Source organism: Lepisosteus platostomus, chromosome 20 (assembly GCF_059453375.1).
Source record: "Lepisosteus platostomus isolate fLepPlt1 chromosome 20, fLepPlt1.hap1, whole genome shotgun sequence".
In the NCBI taxonomy this organism is placed as follows: domain Eukaryota; kingdom Metazoa; phylum Chordata; class Actinopteri; order Semionotiformes; family Lepisosteidae; genus Lepisosteus; species Lepisosteus platostomus.
Window position 1 is genome coordinate 496,687 of NC_142630.1, and position 18,246 is coordinate 514,932.

The window sequence follows — 18,246 nt, forward strand, 5'->3', positions numbered from 1 at the left end:
CAGGTTACTCATGATTAAAATTAAATGTAATTGTCCTGAAATATGAAAAAAGGGACCTTCTCCGTTTCTTATCTCCGCCTGCGCTCTATAATTTTAGTCAGCTCAGTCCATATTAGACACCCACTCAGATTAATTATGATAAGGAGAAAATTCACTAAGCTAATTTCAGGAAGATGACTCTTACAAATTCTTATAATTTATTATTTAGTACTTCGGGTTTTAATCATTAAAGTGCTTGTATAGCCTTTGTAGGTCAAACCTGTATTAATAAAAGCACGGATCTATTTTTAACAATGTATACTTAACATACATCAACGTGCACTGACAATGGCGCGTTCTGCGTTCCATGGTTCTAGGCTTTACTGATGTGTTTCTTTGCATGTAAAAATACAATGGAGAATCAGAAAATGTAGAATTAGCATTTATTTTCTGGTTATTTAATCATTTCTGATTAATTATAAACAACCTTATGAAAGAATAAATACTCTACCAAGGTTTGAAATTAATATAGCTTACAACTTAGAAACTGACTCCTATGTAGGTCTACAATTAAGTTGTATAGACCTCATATACATATTTACATTCACAAAACAGACAAGATGCATAAAATTGCCTCTCTGTTTTTTTGCATCTGCTTTTAATCTCTCCAAAGGATTTTCAATCACAGCATGATTTCTGGCTGTAATACAAAACCACTTCCAGAACCAAGGAACCTAGAAATCTTGAACTAGAAATGAACAGCAACATAATTAATGAAAATTATAATGTGTTTAATATAGAGTATACAGTATGTACAGTATGTATAAATCTAATACAGATATATACTGTGTATTTATAAGTATAGTACATTTTATAATATGCTTTCCTCTTAGCTTAATTTTACAAATGAACGTTTGTCACAATTGCTCTAATAAATTACATCACTGATCTATGATTGAAATATTTGTATTTTCATATTAAATATCTATTTTGACAGCTCAGTGCCCATGCTCATTGAAGTTTGTTCAAACACAGGCTAAAAAAGACCAAATTTTGCTTTACCTCCATTTAAAACTCAGATTATGTTTCTTGAGGTCAAACCTGGTGCGGTACAGGAACACTATTACGGTAGCTTGTCAACATTGTTACACTGTTTACCTGGCTAACTGACCAGTAAAACTGCCACGCAGCTTGTGCTCTATTTTATTTACAATTTTCTGAAAGGTGTCAGCTTTAGCCTAACAGTATCACTGGCTACTAGCATCTGTTCACCACATTCAAGCATCTTGCTTTAATAGCATTCACAGCTGTACCTTGTTATGTTATTAGCCAATGGCACCTTCTGATCTGCTAGGAGCCAGGCAATGGAAAGCATAATGGAATTTATGAAGAAGACCCAATTTGTATGCTGCCGATGCAGCATCAAGTCATGGCTCTCTGAAAACCCACACATTTTTATAGATTGCATAATGGCTTGCATGAAAATGGTTTCATACTACATAAATCAAATGTCAAAATCCAAGTGATACAAGACATCTTTGAACATGCATGTATATACACTTTTGTCAAACAGCAAGCATCAAAAGAAACTTACCACTTACAACAGCAACAAATTCATAAAGTTATCAGGAAATGACAACATTTTTTGGTAGGTGCACTGACGTTATTGAACAAACATCACAGAAGTAAATTCATTATGGTGATTGATCATCAACAAGGGATCTACTGTGAAAGTCTCAGGCAGGTATCATGTGCGGTCATCACTGGAAACAAAACGATTTATATATACTGTACAGTATATACAGTATGTGGCACATGCAGTTCACTAGCTTATAGATGCTGAGTTGTGGGATTCTGTCCCAGTCCTCTTGTAAAGTCTGGACAAACACCTGCCTGTTCACTGGTTGTCTCTGAGTCCAAGATGTCACATGACATCCCAGCTCATCTCACAAATTCTCTTATAGGGCTCATATGTGGTGATTCGGGTAACCACGGCATAGCTGTGAGATTCTCATTTTGCGAAACAGCCATCGTTACAAGATTAGCATATGATTAGCATTTGGACATATGTTGTCCTGCTGAAATATTGCCATGTCAGGATGAGTCTGCAGGAAAAGAAGTAAGTGAGGTCCCAGAAGTTGAGCAGTGTGGCACCACGCAGTCATCAATCAGTGTCAGTGGAGTTACAGGTACTGTATGTAGTGACTAGGCCCTCTCTCCCAGAGTATCACAAATGCATCACCATGTTTATTTGTCTGTTGTATACAACAACTAACATACATTATCTGTAGCATATTTGTGATTACACATTATAAATCGGAAGAAACAGAAAGTGGACAGATTTCTAAATTTAAGTTTTTTTCTGTAACCCCACTGAGCAAGTCTGTAGCATTGCTACCTTCTGCTGTAGAACAGCACTGCATTTGTAACATTATTGCAATACATGTCTGCACCACACCAACCTGGCCATCAGGGTAGCCAACACAAAGCCGGGATCCTGTGCTGTCCATTGCAAATGAAGAAGTGCTGTCGATATAAATAAATAGTTTTATACTGCCTAAAGACTTCCTATGGATATGTCTTACATCTGAAACGGTAAGAACACACTTATATCTACAATTAATTATTAATTTAAAATATTGAGCTTTAATAGAAAGTTACCAGTCTATATATAAATATATGATTAACGTTTTTTGGAAAAAATGAAGTATAGGCGGTTTTCGATTTACACTTCCAATGCATTCCTGAAAAAAGGTACTGTATTTAAATAAAGGGGATGCATTCTGAATCCACTGTACTTCCTACCCCAGGGTTTAATTCATCCATGCACACGTTCTTGTAAAATGTTTATACTGTGTTGTTGTATTAAAATGAATTATTAAACTTAAAGTTTGTTCATGTTGTTCACTTCCATGCAGTCGAGAAAGGAAGACTGCTTTTAGTAGTGGGTGGGGAATGGTGTGGAGAATGCATGAGCTACAGAATGTGCTCTTGGGCACATCTGGACTGCACAACTGTCTTTGGGCCTTTTACTCTCATGAACCTTTTAAAAGCTGTTTATTTTAAAGTCTTGTAAGTAATATTACGAATATATTTTTCACAAGGCTTAAGGAGTAAGAAGGATATGATATAAAATGAACAGTGGCTGGAAGAGCACTCAAACAAAGATTGTCTAACTACCTGTGCGTCACCAGGCAACTATTCCTCCTGGCATGAAATGGGGTATGAGCATATATTGTCTCAAATACCTGGGCTTGTATACAGTATATGCGGTAGACCACAACCTGGGAGTCTGCTCGTGATGCAGCAACAAGATCGATACATCATTACGACGCCTGAAGAAGGCTTCACAGACAAAATGTTGTTTTCTCACTTCTCTTTTCAGCTTGGAATAAACCTATTTCTTGTTCCGATACATCATTATGTTCCATTTGTACCATTTTCACAAAGACAGTTCCAGACACGGCAGAACACAACAACTTGCACCTCAATAGCGGTGCCCTGCGAGGAGCCAGCCGTCAGTGTTTGCAGGGCAGATGACCACACAGTGGCCAGGTGCTCGCCAGTGTTTATCAGAGCAACAGAATGAGGAGCTGTACGCAACATATCAGGCAACATGTCAGACAACATATCAGACGCACTTGGGAAGGGACTTACTAGCAATGTTTAGCGTAAAACTGAACTGAAGAATTTTTTTTTCACTATTAAGAACCATTTAACATATTTCCAATACTGTATGTCAAACTTTTTTATCAGCAAGGTTTTGTCCCTGGGGTGAATCCTTTATGCATAGTTTGAAAGTTCTGCCAGTTATATATTGTAGAAAGAATCTAAATCAAAATATGTAATAATTTTGTGTGAATACCATGCAGAATTCACTCCAGATGTGTCTCAGACAGATTAAGACAACAGGGGTATTGCTATGAACATTTACTGTAATAATAATATTAAGTCTCTAAAGAGGTTTATTACACATTTGACAAAAAAGCATGGTCCAATACAATCATTTAAGTAAATATAAACATTAAGGAAATGGAGTGCAGAACATTTTTAAGGTGTGCATAGAAAACTTATTTTCATGTTAATAACTTTATATTGACTTAACTTGCAAATGTCGCTCAGAAAATACAAATACATAATTAGTTTTCCACTGGGAGTGCTATAAGCTATATTTAAAAAAGTAGTCTTCCAGTGTGAAAGTGATTAAAAAAACAGCAAGCAGAAATCAAGCCCACTTAGGGATCATGTAAATAAAGATGTTGACCTGTCATCATGTGAAAGGTCTGAAATTCACTCAGAATTCTTGCAAACACTGATCTGGCACACAGTGTCTGGCATCTAACTCTCAATACCCTCTTCTGCCTCATCAACGATACTGATAAAAAATTAAGGAGGTCAGGAAATGTAGATTGGGGCAGCAGAAACAACTGTTATCACAGCATTTTCTATATACTGTAATTCACACCTTCCCACTAAGTTATTTTCAGTTGTAACAGGGCACATATTACTCTAATTTAATACTTCAAATTGATGGATTGGTAATACTACAAATCCCACTGTATAATTACAAAACATAAGAAATATAATATATAGTACAGTACAGGTTATATATAATTATAATTGTTTGCACACATACACATATAGAACACAGGAATAACAGAAGACAGTACTTTATGATAATAATAAGAATGGTAAATTCCTGAACTGTTGACTACTGGAATATTAAAGCGAAATGAAAACAAACTTCTCTGTACTTAATATTAGTATTACTGGCTCCTGTGATACCATGCTCACCAGGAGAAGTGGAATAATAACTAACAGATGGAAGAGATTCTGATACCAAAAACATTTTAAATTGCAGAGATATTTTAACATTGTATAATCTGCATACAGTATGAAATGCTCTCATATTGCCAATGTTGCTTACGACTCTCATACATGAATTGTTATCAAATGCGTTTGCATGGCTCCTCGTAATCTACAGGCCTTTTCAGACTGGTTGCAACATGAAACACAATAAAAAACAAGCAGGGGTGAATGATTCAGAATGGGCAAAGAAGACATTTTTTTCTTAGTAAAACCATTCAAACCATCAAACATGTAAGGCCTATAAATATTTTTTTTTCATTTCAGACATTTTATCATTTAGTCATTCAAACATTTAGTTTTTATCATAATCCCAATGGAACTGAAGAAGAGCTCAGATTGGCATAAATTATACCTAAAGTTAATCTTTCCTCATGTTATATACTGTAACAATCAGAGCAATCAGTACTTAGTACACAAAAAGGCCCAATTTTAAGTCATTCAGAACTGTTCTTTTAGCAACATATGATAATATTTTACCTTATTCCAGCAGAAGCATCCCCATTAATTAAAAAAATACAAAATACTTTAATAACAGCACCATTATGAAAAGCATGGAGCGAGAGTAACAGAAGCACTCTTAACATTATTCTTCAGTCAAGTGAAGTTGTTTTTTGTTTCCTGTCTGGCTTTTGTCCATTAATAACAATGTAACACAAACAAGCGGTCTGAATAAACACAATACAGAGCAAACCATACAGAACACTGTGCATTTCTTTTTGTTTGTTTATAAAAAAAAGTAATTTGAGACATTATGATTTATCTTACACATCAGTCTTTTTGTAAAAGTTAAGAAATCTTGGAACACCTCAAGACTATAAACTCTAGATTTTAAGATTTTAAAAAAATAGATGCTGTCTCGATATACTGTAGTTATTTATAATTCTCATTGTGAGGATCATATAGTTCATGGCATTTAGCCATTTCTACTTCAATGTTTATTTTTTTGTGATACTGGTGAGAAGGTGATTCTGTATTCTTATGCCAATTAGGGTCATGCAACAATGCATTTTCTTCTTTCTGCTCTTTTAGTGTTTGTGCAACCCATGTGATTCATGTTTATTGTTGTCAACTACTACCTTTTCCCAGCTATCCTTATGTTCTATACTGTGCTTGCTGGTCCATGAAAGTCCATCACCATAAGAGCAAAATACAGTATGGTGCTGGGTTTGTCTCACCTTACCGCACTGTACCGCTATGGCAACAATGAAAGTTGACTCAGATCTACTGGAAAACGGTGCTGTGGTGAAGTTGTAACAAGACTAGCAAACTGGCAATGGATTACATACTGCAAAGAAAACATGCACATCTCCTGTTCAAAAAGGAACAATCCCATTAGAGATCCCAAGTGTTTTGACCTGTCCTCTATACAAAATGCTAAACTTTCAAGGACAAAAGTTGATCAGGTGAGCAGGGTGGATGCTGTCTTTGCTTTAAGTAACTGCTGAAGCTGAACTCAAAGGCCCTCTTGACAGGTCAGGTGTGTCTGATCACTTACGTTCAATGATGTTGCAGGGTTGCACTTATGATATTTCCACAGAGTCTACAAAATTCTAATTACTATTAAGGCACAGGGATAGGGATATGGATTTTAGAAAAAAAACATCTATGGCATAATACTGTTTATACTCATAATACAGTGCTCAGAACGTCAAGGAACATCACAGCTGACTCCACACACCCACCCCATTCTCAATTCATAGTGCTCCCATCAGGAAAATGATATACAGTAGGATACCACATTCAGTGCACACATTTATAAGAAGTCTTTTGTCTACTCTGCAATAAACCTGCTCAATGAATGTACAGTATGTAATGTAGATGTAGTCCCCCCACTACATATTTATTTATCCATTTATTTATGTATCACATACTGTTGTTATGATTTCATGTGATTTTATGTGACTTTTATGTTTTGCTTGTGTTTTTGTACTTTTATGGTAGAAGCCAAAGACACATTTTTATAGCAGTGGACAATAAAGTATCCATCTATTCCATAAGCAACCTAAGAATGTATTTTTATGTGTACAATATATTAAATAAATATTACTTTTACTTTTGACTACCAAAGACCTTAAAAAAGGACTACAATTATGGACTCAAACATTTTCAGGGGGAAGAAAAATATTCAAGATGTTTTAACAATTTTATGCAAAGTGCTTAAAATAATAATGCACAATTATTTATATATTTAGGCCCTGCACAATGATACAATAAGCCTCTTTTTAAAAGTGGTTCAGGTGCATAGTCTGCAAAGGAACAAGTAATAGGTTTATTCCATGCTGAAAAGAGAAGAGAGAAAACACAACGTTTTTGGCTCTGGAGCCTTCTTCACTGTGAGAAAGACAGGGCAGACAGCAAAGATTAAATAGCACAGTAGAACAAAAGCTGGGAGAGGGGTGAGGCAGAGAGGCCACTCAGGTGGTGCAAGGTGGAGAGAGGTGTGAAGTCAAAACCTGCATTAGAATAGAGAAGATTATACCTTTTATTAAAAGGTTTACTAAAACAACAACAGATGCTTTTACGTTGGTTTTATACAGTAAGAAACCCATTAAAGCCACATTTTTGTATGCACTGTATAGGTGTGTCAGAATTAGAAATCTTGTATAAAGTAAAAATGTAAAAATATAAAAGGCTGTGAGGTGATCATGATTATTAGTTGTATTATTTTGAAAAAAGGGGATTTTATCAGATCTGTTACATTAACTGATGCAACCTTGCCAGGGAGGCTGTTCCTCAGATAAGAGATTTCCAAGGCCTGATAAGGTCTATTATTCATAATAAAATTCTGCCTCAATTTAGGCTCTTATTATGATAAAGGAGATAACTGGCACTTTTCTAAGATTTAAAATGATTTTGCTTACATGGCACCTTTGGTCTGAAATCATCCTGCAGCCTAAAACAATTCAACTACTTTTAAACCCCTTTTTTGCTTATTCAATGGTAGCCTCTGGTTGGAAATGTTTTAACAGTTGCTGAGTTTGCACTATTACCACCTCACAGATATATCCACTATATTACTTTCAGAATACGATCTTTTGGAGGCAGGGTATACATTTTTTTACCCTATGAATGTGGAGTGAATGGTGAAGAGCAAAGGGGGAGCTGGAAAATGGAGCTTCTTCTAAGTTGACAAGGTGTTGATCCAAACTCAAAAGCATGTTATTTAATCATTCGAGAAAATAAGATCCAGAAAATGAGGGATTAGAAAATTCCTTCTAAAATTCAACAATTATAAACTACAGTCCATGTTAATAACAGTGGTTAATTTGCAAACAGTTTTATTATAAACTTCATCAGTGCAGATCCAGAAGCCCCATAGCCTATCCCAGCCTCTCCCCTGTCTATAGAAGGGATCAGCAACCTACGGCGCTCGTGCCATTACTGGCACATGAAGGAACTTTTAACTGCACATGCAATGTAAGTGGCATGTGTAACAATAGTCTAATTAGCCACAAAGAAATTAAGTTAAAAAATGATAAAAACTATGCTTGACTTTTCTGTAAAGTCTCTACAACGTTACCCAATGAAAGCTCTTTGGCAGATTCACTTGGTTTAATTACTCCATTATTATTAGTTTTACTGGGGGTAGTTCATTGTTGTCACAGGAAAACTTGTAATATGTGCTGCACACTTAAGTGTAAAGTCAAACATTTTGACTTTGACTGAGTGTTCAGGTTTACAGCTGAACACTCAGAGGCTTGTGTGCTGCTTAAAGTGTCAAGCTATGAGCCTGAGATTAGAGAACTCAGCAAGGGAAAGCAAGGACAAAGATCACACTAAATGGTAAGACATGCATATTAATTCAATAATTCTAGATATTATTATCTTTTAGTATTAATTTTTTAGCCATCAAAATCTAGGTAGGGCTATTTATGTGTCAGATATCTGAAAGCAGTGAGTTGAAGGACCCCTGTGTGAAGCCGTGAGGAAGAGTAAATCCAATATTCCTTATCCAAGTCGTTAGGCAAGAGCGAAGTCGAAACTAGGAGAAGCAGGTCGGGTAGCCAAAGGAGTCAGGTTGGGAAGAATATAGCGAGTACAAGAGAAAGCTGTGTAAGACTTCTCAATAGTGAGCGTAGGTAAGCCGGTGAAGAGTGTTTAAATATTGAAAGGGACGTGGCTGCTTAATTCGTTCCTGGGTGAGTGTGTGTGGAATCTAGTACGTGTGGGAATGCCAAGACGTTCACGAGAGAGGGTACGAGTCGTGACATTATGGAGATTATAAAAGTATCAGTGTCATGCAAATCTGTAAAAACAAGGGCATGAGCTAACTCTTGGCACACTCCTCCTGAAAGGTTGTTGAACCCGGGTCTGTGCAATTTGAATCACACAATGATGTTATCTAGGCAAGCTCCAAACTCTGTATAAAGCATATCGCGAGCAACTGACCCAAAGTTCAATTTAATGGCAAAAATGTCAAGGTCTTGTAGAAAATGCAGAACAGATCATCTATGCCATATGATAACGTTTATCAGAAAATAATCTTCCATAAATACCTTACATGGAAACAATACTTTCATGCTATTTTTCAGTCATTAATAATTATTACTGTATATACTGCACATTCATTATTTAATTCTAATGTTGTATTATCAATTAAAATTTCCTCAAGGTCTTTTGCAGCTTTATTTGTTAAAAAAAGAAATTTGAGGATATTATTATACTATCGATAACACTGGGAAATAAATGGTAATAGATATGATTTTTGTAGGCAAAGAAAATATAAAACAGGATGTTCAGTTTTTTTCTGTAAAAAGATGAATGGAAACTAGCCACGTGTTTTTCTGTGTTTCATAGATTCATGCAAGGACGCTATTTTAAATCAATAATGAAATCTGAATACTCAGTTCTTTTTGCCCTACACATTATAGTAATATGCCTAAAAATAACAGCATCTAAAAACATCAAATGGCATAATTCAACACAAGAAATTCTCCAGGAAAAAAAAATGGGCACTTTCGTAATTTATTCATCACATTAATTTAAAAGACTATATAAAATTACCAGGCTGTTATGGATTTCCTTTTAAACATGTAATGCTTTGTGTGATATTTCTGTCTCTCTTTTTGAAGCTGGTTCAAAGAGATTACATGTGGAAAGGATATCACATATTGTAATTCAGCTTTTTATAACTCTGCTTTCTCATTCACTTATTGAGAATTTGCTAAGTTACTGCCGTGCATGTCAGTCTTCAACAGTAAAAGGATACAATAAGTACATGTCCAGGGCAGCTTATGAAGGACACCACTATTCATCACAGTATTGTATGATGGATAACACAGACATTTGGTATGAAAAGGAATGCAACACAAAACACATGGAAGCCAAATGGCAGGAATACAATATATATTACATCCATTTAATCACCCGCATCACTTATGAGATCTACAGTATCTGTTTCGCTCTCTACAAACGTTAATTCCTCTGATAAATTGATTATGTACAGAAAAGCAATAAACAGAAATAAATCTTAGGAAGTTTGAGAACAAATGTGGGATTTTAAGTATATTACTAATGTACTCATAAAAAGAGTCATTTTTACAAACTCTAATGCTGGCGTGAAAGAATGAGCTGTTTACGGTGTTAAAACAACTGATTATGAAACACAAATCATAATGTGAAAATCCCGGATTCACCCAAGGTGACACAGATCACTCACTTGCCTTGTTAACATTTTAGTTATATTATTTTTTAAATTCTAGAGATACTTTAACTAGAGACTTTGACCAAATACAGTCCTAAAATAAAATATTTTCATTGAACAAATACATACAAATAATACATGAAAGAAGTCTATTTAAACAATGTGATATCACAAAACATCAAAATATCTGACACAACAGTTTCTTTTATTTCACCTAAAACATATGTGGAAATTGAAGACAAAAACCAAATGAGATACTCATGAGCCGACGGGCTCTTATATTGCCACTACTTTAATAAACTGTACGCCAGTACATTGTTTCTCAACTTGTGCCAGGGACCATCTCACTGTCTTCTTTAATGTTGTAGACCACTTGGTCTTTTTACTATCCAGGCTATATACAGTACATCTGCTTTTCAATTGCTAAGCTGTTCATATAGACTTTTAAATATGATGTGATAATACTTTATTGCCTGACTTCTCAGAAATTTGTCATGCATCAAAGCAGCTATGTTTTACACACACAGAAACCTATATACTGTAAATAAGGCCAACACAAAAATTATTTTATACACAAATTACAGTATTAGTAACTTAATTTCCAATCAATTTATCTCAGTCACTTGTCTATTCATTGTATTTCACATCATGTAGAAGGTAGAGTGGTTTGTAGATGTGCAAACTGTGAATGTGAATGTGATGTTTGCATTTTCCTAGATCCCAAAATGGCACAGAGACCATTGAACATTGCCATGGCCAGAGCAGCTCCAATACAGAAAGAATGCACCAGGATAAAGGCATCAGAGTCTACGGTACACAAGTAGGCTTGATGTGGAATAACAACCACTGGGCATCCTATTGTTCCTGGGCACAAAGATATTCCAGTGGACTGGGGCAAATTCAAATAAGTGCGATATTGTGTGTGTGTGATATTGAGCCACAGTTCAATCTGTCGCGGTAAACTTGTGGGCAGGGATTGTGCCACAAGCGATCATGGTGTTCTCTGAAGGCTCCTTGATTACCCAACTATTGAAACAGTGCTTCACATTTTGCATCTTACTCAGCCACATGCTGCATATGTGTGTGCAGCTTTGTCGACATGATACCATGTGTATGTGCTGGACTGGCCACACAATTGTTTTCACAACAGAGCAACTCTGGGACACTCTGGATTGGCATATGTATGTGCCTTTGGGACCCAAGACTATGAACACTAGGAGTAAGGACATTCCTATGGCCCTTTCTGCACAAAACTAAATTAATTTGTGTTTTTGTTTACTAATGCTAAACTCATTCGCTGAAATTTGAATGCTTCTTAGAACACATACTGTACTTGAAACAAGTAATAGGTTTATTCCATGCTGAAAAGAGAAGAAAGAAAACAAAGTTTTTGCTGTTTTCTTCAGGTGTGAGCCTGAACTGTACTTTACATACACCACTGAAAATGCTTAAAATGTTGCATATTTTTAATATAGATCTTAATAAATAAAGCATAACTATTCAAAAAATAATACACAAGTTTAGCAACCTTTTATTTTACTTCAACCAAAACAGAAGATCCTGAAGGCAAATCCAATAAAGCCAATGCATTAATTCTCGGGAGTACATTTTGTAATATTTTAGCATCAACTACGAAGCTACAATGGCGTAGAGATATCCTTTCTTTAACCAAACTTTAGCTTTACCTTAATCAGGTGGATGGACTGACAAAAATCATCGTTCATAACACCTATGACATTGCCATAGACTCTGCATGCAGTTCACCACACTATGTATGCAAGTAAAACAACAGCATTAGCAGTTCACATCTGACAAGTGAGAATGGTCAATTTTTTAAACAAATTATTTATAAATAAAGAAATTATGGTCATTTTAACAAAATGTATCCTGTCTGATAGAAGTGGAGGTGGACTTTATATACAGTATATATACATTCAATTCCGAAGAGAAACTAATGTAGCAGAACGTAAACTCACAATGAGCAGTGAGAATTTTTAAAAATCTGCTCTCCTTACAATCAGTAAATATAAAAAGTCAGAGTTGCTGATCACTGCGACACACTGCCCTAATTCATAATTTAATGTGAGCTATCCAGAGAAACACCTCCAGTTGAGGGTGTACCAGAGATTCAAAACATACAAAAGGGCTCTGAGACAGATTACGTTTACGTTTAATAAGTCTTTGTAAAAATCACCTCTGAAATACTGTACAGATGTGGAGAAGATGCAGAGACAAGAAAGCAGGAAACTGAGGAAGAGCTCTCTGAGACAGATTCATACCCAGCAGGGTAAAAATAACAGAAGGTAATTCCTTTGCTTGTTAAGATTAACACAGAAAGAGTACAGAATGTAGTATGGTGATAGCCAGCCAAAGTAAAGAGACAGCAGAAAATATGAGAAATGCATTAAACAGGCATTCTGCACCTGTAGGTCAGGACAGCAGCAGTGTGATACTGGATCTTGAAGAACAAAGCTGAACAAAGGCTAGAAAAGTTGTCAATGACAATGAGACCTGCAAAGGATGATTTCTTAGTTCTTAAGACCAGACTACCTGCAAAGAAGACATGCCAATGCCGAAGGTGTAATTGTGTCCAGACGTGGCAGTGGTGCTCCTGTCCCAGGAGGGCAGTCCGAGACACTCAGATGCTACTTCCAATCGGCTCAGATGCCATCCCCCACCGCCAAATCAAAGTGAACAGCCCAATACACAACCGCAGACACCAGTGTCACAGCCACTCAATGTGAAGGGGAATTGCATTAGGAAAAAGGATACATTTCTATTAAATTTACAGATTGTTTTAAGTTTTAATTTGGTGACCTTGTGAGGTTTACTTTCCTCAGGGTGAAGGGAGACAAGGGCACATCAGAGGAAAAGGGAAAAAAGTGCCGTGTAGCACTGGGATTATAAGAAGATACTTTCAATATAGTACAAACTAGCACCCTTTAATGTTTCTTTCATGAGCAAATATTTAAACAAAATCATGCAGAGCACTGCATATCTTATATTTTAATATACATGGTATCGTGGGAGTTTTTTAGGATTCAATAAAGCTTGACTTTTATAAATATACATGGGCTATGTGTTAACTATATTCTGTTTTTTGTATTAAGATAAAATGCATTTTATACCTCTGGTTCTTTTCTTTAATACGATTTTAATATTTATTTTAAAATATTGTTAAAGTACTTCAATATTTAGAGCTCCACCTTTCTCACACAATGTGAGAAATGTGTAGTGTCAAATTTCCAGTTTCAAGAGTTTAATGACTTGATTCCTTATACTCTTAGACAGCCTTGTAACAGCTGATCTAATGAATGAAAACGGCTCTAAATATTGGTTATGATTTATTCAGACTGCACAATTAATGAATTAATTAATGGTTCAATACTTATTAGAAAAAGAGATGTGTTGGTTTAACTATTATCTGAATCACTAGCAATGAATCACAATGAATACAAAAAGGCCGACCTCCAGCAATGTCATTGATATTGTAAGAAAAAAATTGAAAGAAATAGAAATGAAGAAAAGTAAATGAACATTTTCTTCTTTGCACTTGTACTTTGCAATACGCAATGGTTTCTCTTAGTATAGCCTACTAAAAGAAAAAAAAATCTATTTTTTATGATTCCATATGTCAGAAATGTACTGTAAGCAAACAGAAACAAAAATTCAGCACAATTCAAGAGGCACTTTTTTAGCCCAAACAAAATAAAGTGACCACATAACAAAAAGGTGTTGTGGGTTAAAAATCCTTTGACTTCAAAGGAGAATTTGTCTTTTTCACAGGCAGCTAACTGGAACCTCTTCACCTTTGGCACGACTGGGAAGGTGTACCTAGTGAGGGAGAGGGAAGGTGAAAAATGAGGATGTCGCCTAGTTGTTGCAAAGTTAGCACACCCTCTAATGGAATGGTGCTGCAGCGGGCAGCTGCCAGAGGCCCTAGGCCACTCAGCATCTCAGATAAACTCCCATCAGCAGGAGACTGGAGTGCAGCCTCCAAGCTGAAGATAAACTACTGCTGGGTGCACAGCAGAGACTGAATTCACCATGGCATGTGCTAAGCAGCCTGCAGTGACGGTTATGGAGAAAACGTGGAAAGAAATTGACCGTTTCAGTACTGAGAGTCTTTTTTTCTTTCCAGTTTCATTATCTTGCTCCAAAATCTGAAACATCATTTTTTTTCAATTCTGTCTTTTAATTAACAATTGATTGAAAGGCCTTGTGCACACACTGTTCCATTACCTAAGTGCAAATGGTTTCACAAGTACACATTAACTATAATTTACTGGTCTATATACATATTATATCTGTATCAATTGTTTTTAGTAAAGGTACGATTTTAGATTATATTAACCCTTAAAGATCTCTCGCTGACAAGAGGTGAAACTAAAAATATTAGAATGATAAAAAGTATAATTATATAAAGTAGAATTGGAAAGAATTTAGAACTGCACATTATTGTTTTCTTTTCAGTACTTAAAATCTATGTAAAGACTGCAACATATGTTACTCTTCATTAACACAAGTTTTGGGAGCTGTTACATTAGGAACAAAACTACTCCTTCCAAATCTTCAGTATATTACTGGCATGGTCCAAAACATTAAACATTAATCCTCTCCAAAAACCTTCTGCAAAGATTTAACGGGTGCTTTAGAAAGAAATGATGTTGTAATAACAGGTAACCTTCGCTTGCTAGCATCCAAATAATTGAATTTGCAGCTCAGAAAAAAGAGCAATATGGGACGTCTGTATGTTTTAGATTCCAGAGTCATTTGCCAACTCCTGTGGTCTTCCAGGTCCATGATGTACATGGGAACATGCTAAAGTGTGGGGCATTACAACTGTAATGAAGGTGATTATAATTGAGCTGGAAGTAACTGGGAGCAAAGGGATGTTTGTATGGAGCTAGGATGATATTGTGTTTCCAAATTAGACCTAATAGACACTTGATTAAAAAAAACACAGAGGCATTGTCTACCTTAAATATTACTTACTTCATGGAACAAATGGGCACTTTGCATTAAAAACTATTATCTGCCAGAGTTAGACCAATGTTTATGAGCATTTTATCACTGTTTGTCTACACATGCTCCAGCCACCATGCACAAGGGGGAATGTTTCCCAATAGAGCCTTTGGGAGCCAAGCTTCCTGCCAGGACTTTCCAGGAATGCTGACAACTTCCTGCTGGCAGCCTTTTCCAGTTCTTTCAGTGGGCAAGGGGGAATACATACGAGAAATGCTGCACTCCAATGATTTTGGCCAAAAGTGTATTGGAAACTAGAGAAATAATAATCATGCATAATTAAAAAGAGGGGGAAAGATAACAGCATTATCCAAGGTCTGTGGTTTTTATGAGGCTTTCTGATGAGATAAACAGAATGTGATTTTGCTACCTACTGTATATACAGCATGCTTTAAGTTAAAATGAAATAAATGTTCAAAATATGTGGGTATCTTCCTAAGAAAAGTGAATTACTAGGTTAACTAACATTAGGAAGTGTATAACCTGGAGACTTCTCATTCAAAACCATCCTGTTTCCACAAGGAAAGTGATTTGCTGAAGCAGGTTCATTTTATATTTGTTCTGTGTTACTGAATATTATATTTCATTTACCGTTCACTTCAAGGAAGATGATTTTTGTAGAGTGAAATGTTTTTTTGAGAGAAAGTCTTGCTTGCTTTTTAAAATCCTGAAAACAAAATTATATAAAAGAAATATAATTGACTTTCTGTGATATTTATAATAATAGGAAAATATCCTTATAGTTAATACAATATAATTTTACATAATAAACAGAAAACATAGGTATGATGAATCAGTAAAAGGAAATATTAGAAACTTTTCTCCTAATAAAATAGCTCTGAATAATATAAGACACAAAACATGTAGTTTGCTTTGGTGCATTTTGTTCCCAGTTTAATCTTAAAAAACATTAAACACCTTGATTATTTCAACATGAATATTTCAGTACTACAGTAATTCACATACTGTCACGATCGTAATCCCTCCTCTTAAGGGCGCTCCAGCTTTTACACATTTTAGTTGATCATGAGCACCTGCCCTCATTCCTGCCCCTCCTTATTTAAGCCGGGCGCTCTCGCTACTCCCGGCTCTGCACTGAAAGACAGACGCCCAGAGGCCCACCTACCACCAAGTCTCCCTACTCCCGCAGCTTCAGGGCACAGGCCTCCTATCAGTGTCCTGACCCTGCTGAGTCCGGGGCTCAGAGCGCCTGGCCTCGCCATCCCCGTTTTTATTCCCCGTCCCTGCACCGGATCCCATTCCGGTTTTTAAACCTTTTCTTGTCTTGTCTCGTTTGGATTACCTGCCTCTGGGCTTTTGAACTTCACCCTGGATTTCCCTTTGGACTCCCTTGGACTTGTTCACCAGGACCATGCCCCCCGAGCACCAGTGCACCATCGCCAACCTGCCCAGTTCCTCGTCATCTCCACCCTGTGTCCCTTTCACATACTTCCGGATTATACGTCTGCATAGGGTCCTGACCAACGCATTGTAACACATACTGTAGTCATCAAAATAATGTTACTAAAATATTTAGAAACACATTGTAAACACTGTACAGTAAATGACTGCAGGTAAAACATCAGTTTCAGAATGATGAACTATGTTCTTGGTGACTGTATTTGTTAAAATGCAACACATCCTAACAGAAGAATGATTACATTTAAAGCAACAATTTAATAATGCTCAATTTGACAGAGAATAATCTCAGAGAGCAATTATTACAGTACAGAGTAGGTGGCAACCCACAGCCCACTGAAAACATTTGTACAGCATCCAAGGGCAAAACAACATGATTATTGCCCACTTAACAGGCAATTGGCTAAATATGATTCAGCTTCATAAAGGCAAATGCCCAAAATCAAATCTGACGAACCCTGACAATCAGCAATGTAAATCCACCTTTATCACAATGCTTATTTTGAGTTGTCCCTTTGTGCTTTGAAAGTCAACTTCAAAAGCATTTCAGTATAAATAAATGGACATGTGTATCTTAAAAAGGGTCCAACATAAGTACAGATGGTCACATCTCAGCTGAGAGGCACCAGTGTCTGCAATGATGAGATACAAGTCCTAGAGTGTCTAATCAATCACACTGAATAATGAGTGAATTCCACACTCAAAAACAAAAAATCCAAAGTTGTGTTCTTTCTTCCTCCTTTCAGTGTGGAATTTACTTTTTCCTTTAGAACCTTAAGAAAGATTACAAACAAGAGGAGTCCATTCAACCTATCTAACCTGTTTGGTTGATCCAAGGATTCAGCTACTTCTAGAAATAAGTAACACAGCTCCACACTCTCACACACCTTTGCGTGCCTTCTGTTCTCGGTTTTAAATGGACATCCATGTAGTGTGGTGTGCCCTTCTGGTGTGCCCTGGGTTGACTCTGTCAGAGTCTTTGAGGACTTGTTTCTTGCACTTGTATCAGGAATCCTCATAGCCTTCTCTGTTCAAGGCCAAAAAGGTTCAGTTCCTTCAACATGTCAGAGTAGGACAATGTATGTGATTGCTCTTCTCTGGACTGATTCCAGAGCAGCATTTTTTAAATGAGGCCTTTTGATTAACAATTCTAATATAATATTTCTTGATTTAAATTCTACACTTTTGACAATGTGGTATATCCTAGCATTTTGCTTGCCTTTTCACTGCTTTCTCATACTGTACTGTACTGATGTGTCAACACCTGTTTTTCAGAAGTAACCTCTTTCTAGTTCAGCATATCCCATTTT

The 18,246-nt window shown here is 36.2% G+C and overlaps 1 protein-coding gene across 2 annotated transcripts in view; it reads right to left on the reverse strand.

Annotated features, from left to right (window-relative positions):
• Positions 1 to 18,246, reverse strand: part of wwox (WW domain containing oxidoreductase) — a 379,609-nt gene that overhangs the window by 94,493 nt on the left and 266,870 nt on the right. The window lies entirely within an intron of this gene.